General features: G+C 46.4%; 2 protein-coding genes across 2 annotated transcripts in view; one reads left to right on the forward strand and one right to left on the reverse strand.

Moving 5' to 3' along the window:
• The window catches only part of LOC309556128 (uncharacterized protein), a 419,953-nt gene that overhangs the window by 120,036 nt on the left and 291,436 nt on the right, over positions 1 to 8,481 (forward strand). The window lies entirely within an intron of this gene.
• Positions 1 to 8,481, reverse strand: part of LOC309556620 (acid-sensing ion channel 1C-like) — a gene marked incomplete at its 5' end in the record, with an annotated part of 83,143 nt that overhangs the window by 66,994 nt on the left and 7,668 nt on the right. The gene's annotated exons all lie outside the window — the stretch shown is intronic.

Below are 8,481 nucleotides of genomic sequence, written 5' to 3' on the forward strand. Positions count from 1 at the left end.
CCATTTCTAGCCATCTGCAATACATCCCCACCCATCTCCTGAGGGACACTGCTCAGAAATATGATCGTCCCAAGTGAAAAAGTTCTCACTCTCTCCACACAAACCACACTACAAACACTTGGTTCTTAAATGTATACACATGCAATAAACATAATGCATACACGAAGGACAGTATACAGTGGCTGTGTTTGCCACAGTATGCCTCCTAGGGGATAGTCCCATTGTATGTCTCCTAGGGTACAGTCCCATTGTATGTCTCCTAGGGTACATTCCCATTGTATGTCTCCTAGGGTACATTCCCATTGTATGTCTCCTAGGGTACAGTCCCATTGTATGTCTCCTAGGGTACAGTCCCATTGTATTCCTCCTAGGGTACAGTCCCATTGTATTCCTCCTAGGGTACAGTCCCATTGTATGCCTCCTAGGGTACAGTCTGTAACGCTCCTGCGTTTCATGTATGGTGTGGATTTTCAGCTGCAGAAATATTCCACTTCAGTAGTCATGTAAGAGAGATGCTGAGATACCATTCCCAACCTCAATGACTCATCATGTGTGGAAGGTCTTACTTCAGCTAGTAAATACACACACTCAACAAGCTGGTTCCTAGAGTGACTTTATGTATGTAGTAACACAGTGATGAAGATTTAAGAGACAGGTTGAGTGGAGGTGGTAGGTGACACACTTGAAGGTAAGACAGTAGCAGATGGATGCAGGTAGGTTTAGCAATCATGTATGGTAGCAGATGACAGAGTAGCAGGTGGACATACAAGAGAGATCAACCCAGTGCAGGAATAAGTAGCAGTAGTCTTAAGAGCTAGCAATCTAGATATGCAGATGTGATAAATAGTCTTTACTATGCAGAGCTAGATAGTGTAAGCTTAGTATAAGTTTATAGAGGGTTCCCCTGCGGGGTACTTAGCACTAATAGCAATACAGCCGAAGGTTGGTTCAGGAGGAGCGGATGATCCGGAAGCGGGATACAGGGATCAGCGCAGCGAGGTTCCGTCAGCGAGGTAAGCTTGCAAGCATGGAAGCTTCAAGCAAGGTTAGCATCCAGGTAAGGGTGTTTGAACGAACACATGTGAGTGAGAACCGGCGATTTAAATAGCCATCTAGTCCGGCGCTGAGTGATGACAGCTTCTTAAAGGTGTATGCGCACCTTTCCAAAAGAGAATGGTGGGGCGCATACACTTGTCAAAAGAGTAATTTAGGGTACCAAAGGTACCGGAACATTACACAGTCCCATTGTATGTCTCCTAGGGTACAGTCCCATTGTATGCCTCCTAGGGTACAGTCCCATTGTATGCCTCCTAGGATACAGTCCCATTGTATGTCTCATAGGATACAGTCCCATTGTATGTCTCCTAGGGTACAGTCCCATTGTATGCCTCCTAGGGTACAGTCCAATTGTATGCCTCCTAGGATACAGTCCCATTGTATGTCTCCTAGGGTACAGTCCCATTGTATGCCTCCTAGGGTACAGTCCCATTGTATGTCTCCTAGGATACAGTCCAATTGTATGCCTCCTAGGGTACAGTCCCATTGTATGCCTCCTAGGGTGCAGTCCCATTGTATGTCTCCTAGGGTACAGTCCCATTGTATGCCTCCTAGGGTACAGTCCCATTGTATGCCTCCTAGGGTGCAGTCCCATTGTATGTCTCCTAGGGTGCCGACCCATTGTATGCCTCCTAGGGTACAGTCCCATTGTATGCCTCCTAGGGTGCAGTCCCATTGTATGTCTCCTAGGGTACAGTCCCATTGTATGCCTCCTAGGGTACAGTCCAATTGTATGCCTCCTAGGATACAGTCCCATTGTATGCCTCCTAGGGTACAGTCCCATTGTATGCCTCCTAGGGTGCAGTCCCATTGTATGTCTCCTAGGGTGCAGTCCCATTGTATGCCTCCTAGGGTACAGTCCCATTGTATGTCTCCTAGGGTGCAGTCCAATTGTATGCCTCCTAGGGTACAGTCCCATTGTATGCCTCCTAGGGTGCAGTCCCATTGTATGTCTCCTAGGGTACAGTCCCATTGTATGCCTCCTAGGGTACAGTCCCATTGTATGCCTCCTAGGGTGCAGTCCCATTGTATGTCTCCTAGGGTGCCGACCCATTGTATGCCTCCTAGGGTACAGTCCCATTGTATGCCTCCTAGGGTACAGTCCCATTGTATGTCTCCTAGGGTACAGTCCCATTGTATGTCTCCTAGGGTACAGTCCCATTGTATGTCTCCTAGGGTGCAGTCCCATTGTATGTCTCCTAGGGTGCAGTCCCATTGTATGCCTCCTAGGGTACAGTCCCATTGTATGTCTCCTAGGGTACAGTCCCATTGTATGTCTCCTAGGGTGCAGTCCCATTGTATGTCTCCTAGGGTACAGTCCAATTGTATGCCTCCTAGGGTACAGTCCCATTGTATGCCTCCTAGGGTGCAGTCCCATTGTATGCCTCCTAGGATACAGTCCCATTGTATGTCTCCTAGGGTACAGTCCCATTGTATGCCTCCTAGGGTACAGTCCCATTGTATGCCTCCTAGGGTGCAGTCCCATTGTATGTCTCCTAGGGTACAGTCCCATTGTATACCTCCTAGGGTGCAGTCCCATTGTATGTCTCCTAGGGTACAGTCACATTGTATACCTCCTAGGGTGCAGTCCCATTGTATGCCTCCTAGGGAGCAGTCCCATTGTATGTCTCCTAGGGTGCAGTCACATTGTATGTCTCCTAGGGTACAGTCCCATTGTATGCCTCCTAGGGTACAGTCCCATTGTATGTCTCCTATGGGATAGTCCCATTGTATGCCTCCTAGGGTGCAGTCCCATTGTATGTCTCCTAGGGTACAGTCCCATTGTATGCCTCCTAGGGTACAGTCCCATTGTATACCTCCTAGGGTACAGTCCCATTGTATGCCTCCTAGGGTGCAGTCCCATTGTATGTCTCCTAGGGTACAGTCCCATTGTATGTCTCCTAGGGTACAGTCCCATTGTATGTCTCCTAGGGTGCAGTCCCATTGTATGTCTCCTAGGGTACAGTCCCATTGTATGTCTCCTATGGGTACAGTCCCATTGTATGTCTCCTAGGGTACAGTCCCATTGTATGTCTCCTAGGGTGCAGTCCCATTGTATGTCTCCTAGGGTACAGTCCAATTGTATGTCTCCTAGGGTGCAGTCCCATTGTATGTCTCCTAGGGTGCAGTCCCATTGTATGTCTCCTATGGGTACAGTCCCTTTGTATGTCTCCTAGGGTGCAGTCCCATTGTATGTCTCCTATGGGTACAGTCCCATTGTATGTCTCCTAGGGTACAGTCCCATTGTATGTCTCCTAGGGTACAGTCCCATTGTATGTCTCCTATGGGTACAGTCCCATTGTATGTCTCCTAGGGTACAGTCCCATTGTATGTCTCCTAGGGTGCAGTCCCATTGTATGCCTCCTAGGGTACAGTCCCATTGTATGTCTCCTAGGGTGCAGTCCCATTGTATGTCTCCTAGGGTGCAGTCCCATTGTATGTCTCCTAGGGTACAGTCCCATTGTATGTCTCCTAGGGTGCAGTCCCATTGTATGTCTCCTATGGGTACAGTCCCATTGTATGTCTCCTAGGGTACAGTCCCATTGTATGTCTCCTAGGGTACAGTCCCATTGTATGTCTCCTAGGGTACAGTCCCATTGTATGTCTCCTAGAGTACAGTCCCATTGTATGTCTCCTAGGGTACAGTCCCATTGTATTCCTCCTAGGGTACAGTCCCATTGTATGTCTCCTAGAGTACAGTCCCATTGTATGTCTCCTAGGGTACAGTCCCATTATATGTCTCCTAGGGTACAGTCCTATTGTATGTCTCCTAGGGTACAGTCCCATTGTATGTCTCCTAGGATGCAGTCCCATTGTATGTCTCCTAGGGTACAGTCCCATTGTATGCCTCCTAGGGTGCAGTCCCATTGTATGTCTCCTAGGGTGCAGTCCCATTGTATGTCTCCTAGGGTACAGTCCCATTGTATGTCTCCTAGGGTGCAGTCCCATTGTATGTCTCCTATGGGTACAGTCCCATTGTATGTCTCCTAGGGTGCAGTCCCATTGTATGTCTCCTAGGGTTCAGTCCCATTGTATGTCTCCTATGGGTACAGTCCCATTGTATGTCTCCTAGGGTACAGTCCCATTGTATGTCTCCTAGGGTGCAGTCCCATTGTATGTCTCCTAGGGTACAGTCCCATTGTATGTCTCCTATGGGTACAGTCCCATTGTATGTCTCCTAGGGTGCAGTCCCATTGTATGTCTCCTAGGGTTCAGTCCCATTGTATGTCTCCTATGGGTACAGTCCCATTGTATGTCTCCTAGGGTACAGTCCCATTGTATGTCTCCTAGGGTGCAGTCCCATTGTATGTCTCCTATGGGATAGTCCCATTGTATGTCTCCTAGGGTGCAGTCCCATTGTATGCCTCCTAGGGTGCAGTCCCATTGTATGTCTCCTAGGGTACAGTCCCATTGTATTCCTCCTAGGGTACAGTCCCATTGTATGTCTCCTAGGGTACAGTCCCATTGTATGTCTCCTAGGGTGCAGTCCCATTGTATGTCTCCTAGGGTACAGTCCCATTGTATGTCTCCTAGGGTGCAGTCCCATTGTATGTCTCCTAGGGTGCTGTCCCATTGTATGTCTCCTAGGGTGCAGTCCCATTGTATGCCTCCTAGGGTGCAGTCCCATTGTATGTCTCCTAGGGTGCAGTCCCATTGTATTCCTCCTAGGGTGCAGTCCCATTGTATGTCTCCTAGGGTACAGTCCCATTGTATGCCTCCTAGGGTGCAGTCCCATTGTATGCCTCCTAGGGTACAGTCCCATTGTATGTCTCCTAGGGTACAGTCCCATTGTATGTCTCCTAGGGTACAGTCCCATTGTATGTCTCCTAGGGTACAGTCCCATTGTATGCCTCCTAGGGTACAGTCCCATTGTATGTCTCCTAGGGTACAGTCCCATTGTATGCCTCCTAGGGTACAGTCCCATTGTATGTCTCCTAGGGTGCAGTCCCATTGTATGTCTCCTAGGGTGCAGTCCCATTGTATGCCTCCTAGGGTACAGTCCCATTGTATGTCTCCTATGGGATAGTCCCATTGTATGCCTCCTAGGGTGCAGTCCCATTGTATGTCTCCTAGGGTACAGTCCCATTGTATGTCTCCTAGGGTACAGTCCCATTGTATGTCTCCTATGGGTACAGTCCCATTGTATGTCTCCTACGGTACAGTCCCATTGTATGTCTCCTAGGGTGCAGTCCCATTGTATGTCTCCTAGGGTACAGTCCCATTGTATGTCTCCTAGGGTACAGTCCAATTGTATGTCTCCTAGGGTGCAGTCCCATTGTATGTCTCCTATGGGTACAGTCCCATTGTATGCCTCCTAGGGTACAGTCCCATTGTATGTCTCCTAGGGTGCAGTCCCATTGTATGTCTCCTATGGGTACAGTCCCATTGTATGTCTCCTACGGTACAGTCCCATTGTATGTCTCCTAGGGTACAGTCCCATTGTATGTCTCCTAGGGTACAGTCCCTTTGTATGTCTCCTAGGGTGCAGTCCCATTGTATGTCTCCTAGGGTGCAGTCCCATTGTTAATGATATCAGTTCTTGTTTCTGTCAGTGTGGAAGTATTATGGGATGTTTATACTGATAATAATTGTACAGGATTTGTATCGGGGGTTGTCGGTGTAGAATAGTCCCGCCTCCTAGGATATCTCCGGTAATTATATTCCCGTCATGTGATCAGAGTCAGCTGACCCCGGTGTGACATTTCTCATACATCATCCGCTATAATATCTCATTCCTATCTCCAGACTGGAGGAAGCTGTATACTGACAGGAGCACCCTCCATCCATCCATCCATCCCTTCATCCATGTCTCTATTCATCCATCCATCCCTCCATTTCTCTATTCATCCATCCATCCCTTCATCCATTTCTCTATTCATCCATCCATCCCTTCATCCATTTCTCTATTCATCCATCCATCCATCCATCTATCCATCCATCCATCTATCCATCCATCTATGTCTCTATCCATCCATCCATCCCTCTTTCCATCCATGTCTCCATCCATCGTTCTATCCATCCATGTCTCTATTCATCCATCCCTCTATCCATCCATCCCTCTATCCATCCATCCATCCCTCTATCCATACATGTCTCTATTCATCCATCCATCCATCTATGTCTCTATTCATCCATCCCTCTATCCCTCTATCCATCCATCCCTCTATCCATCCATCCCTCTATCCATCCATCCCTCTATCCATCCATCCATCCCTCTTTCCATCCATGTCTCCATCCATCGTTCTATCCATCCATGTCTCTATTCATCCATCCCTCTATCCATCCATCCCTCTATCCATCCATCCATCCCTCTATCCATACATGTCTCTATTCATCCATCCATCCATCTATGTCTCTATTCATCCATCCCTCTATCCCTCTATCCATCCATCCCTCTATCCATCCATCCATCCATCCATCCCTCTATCCATACATGTCTCTATTCATCCATCCATCCCTCTATCCATCCATGTCTCCATCCCTCCATCCATATCTCCATGCTTTATTTTGCTAGGAAATCGCTTTGAAAACCCCACCTCTAGCACGGTCCTGGCAGTGGCCATCTTGAATAAGGGCCGATGATTCATGTAGAATTTCCTTTCTGGAATCCATCTGCCCTTAGCTTAGGCATACAGGCAGGAGGGTGTGGTTAGCTGAGAAAGCCCCTCCTCCCATGAAGTCTCCTGGGATGGATGACATAACTGTGCCCTAGGCTACAAACCAGGAAGTGACTGAAGAGGAATTGGGAAATAAAGACAATTTAAAACCCAGCAAATGAGATCTCCTTCCTATATCTAAAAGGAATAGGGGTGATGGCGCTGCCTATATAATTCAGATATAATAAAAATGTAATAAGCTGTGATGCAAAGTGCCTTAAGCTAAAAACAATAATGTGTAATTCTCAAACAATAATATATTCCATAAAAACTTCAATTAAGTGCAAGTGCAAGGTATAAAAGTGCCTGCAGAAAGATTGGAAAGTGACTGGTGCAATAATTGTATGAGCAATAAATAATATTTAACATGCAATATTAATGTGCTAAAAAATATGGTGCTATATAAAGTGAGCTGTTCCACTCATACCACGTGTTGATATGGGGAATAAAAAAGTGCCAACAGAGCAAAAATAGAAAAAAGTTATTATTTTAAAAAAATACAGCTTGCAATGTCCAATAAGGAAAGATCCAGTAGAAAAGTCTATATCATGTGCGGTGACTTCAAAGGCAATAAAGGTGACAGCACTCGGAACAAACCGACACTCTGGTGAAAAGGTGACCCCGTGGTGGGTGGTAAGGTGCTGGGATTCCTTTGATAAAATTGCACACTTACCAGAGACACCCACCCCACACAGGGGTATAGAGCGGGTTGCCAGACCCATAAATACACCCGCTCTATACCCCTGTGTGGGGTGGGTGTCTCTGGTAAGTGTGCAATTTTATCAAAGGAATCCCAGCACCTTACCACCCACCACGGGGTCACCTTTTCACCAGAGTGTCGGTTTGTTCCGAGTGCTGTCACCTTTATTGCCTTTGAAGTCACCGCACATGATATAGACTTTTCTACTGGATCTTTCCTTATTGGACATTGCAAGCTGTATTTTTTTAAAATAATAACTTTTTTCTATTTTTGCTCTGTTGGCACTTTTTTATTCCCCATATCAACACGTGGTATGAGTGGAACAGCTCACTTTATATAGCACCATATTTTTTAGCACATTATTATTTATTGCTCATACAATTATTGCACCAGTCACTTTCCAATCTTTCTGCAGGCACTTTTATACCTTGCACTTGCACTTAATTGAAGTTTTTATGGAATATATTATTGTTTGAATATTACACATTATTGTTTTTAGCTTAAGGCACTTTGCATCACAGCTTATTACATTTTTATTATATCTAAATTATATAGGCAGCGCCATCACCCCTATTCCTTTTATATCCAGTGCATAGTCTCCGGACTATCATCCAGGGAGGCTGCAGCCTATTTTTAGATATATCTATATATATATATTTTATACATTTACTACATATTTTTTATTCATTTATTTATACACATTTTTCTCACTTAATTATTCACTTATCTATCCATTTAGTCCATAGCGCGGAAGTTCTTATTTTTCTTTCCTCCTTCCTATATCTGTACTAAAGATGGGAGGATGGGGATCACACCGAGTGCAGGGGTCAGGAGCGATGTACGGAGTGCAGGGGTCAGGATTGATGTACAGAGTGCAGGGGTCAGGATTGATGTACAGTACAGAGTGCAGGGGTCAGGAGCGATGTACAGAGTGCAGGGGTCAGGAGTGATGTACAGAGTGCAGGGGTCAGGATTGATGTACAGAGTGCAGGGGTCAGGATTGATGTACAGCGTGCAGGGGTCAGGAGTGATGTACAGAGTGCAGGGGTCAGGAGTGATGTACAGAGT

The sequence above is a fragment of the Pelophylax lessonae genome (genome assembly GCF_965119305.1).
Source record: "Pelophylax lessonae genome assembly, chromosome: 5".
Classification (NCBI taxonomy): domain Eukaryota; kingdom Metazoa; phylum Chordata; class Amphibia; order Anura; family Ranidae; genus Pelophylax; species Pelophylax lessonae.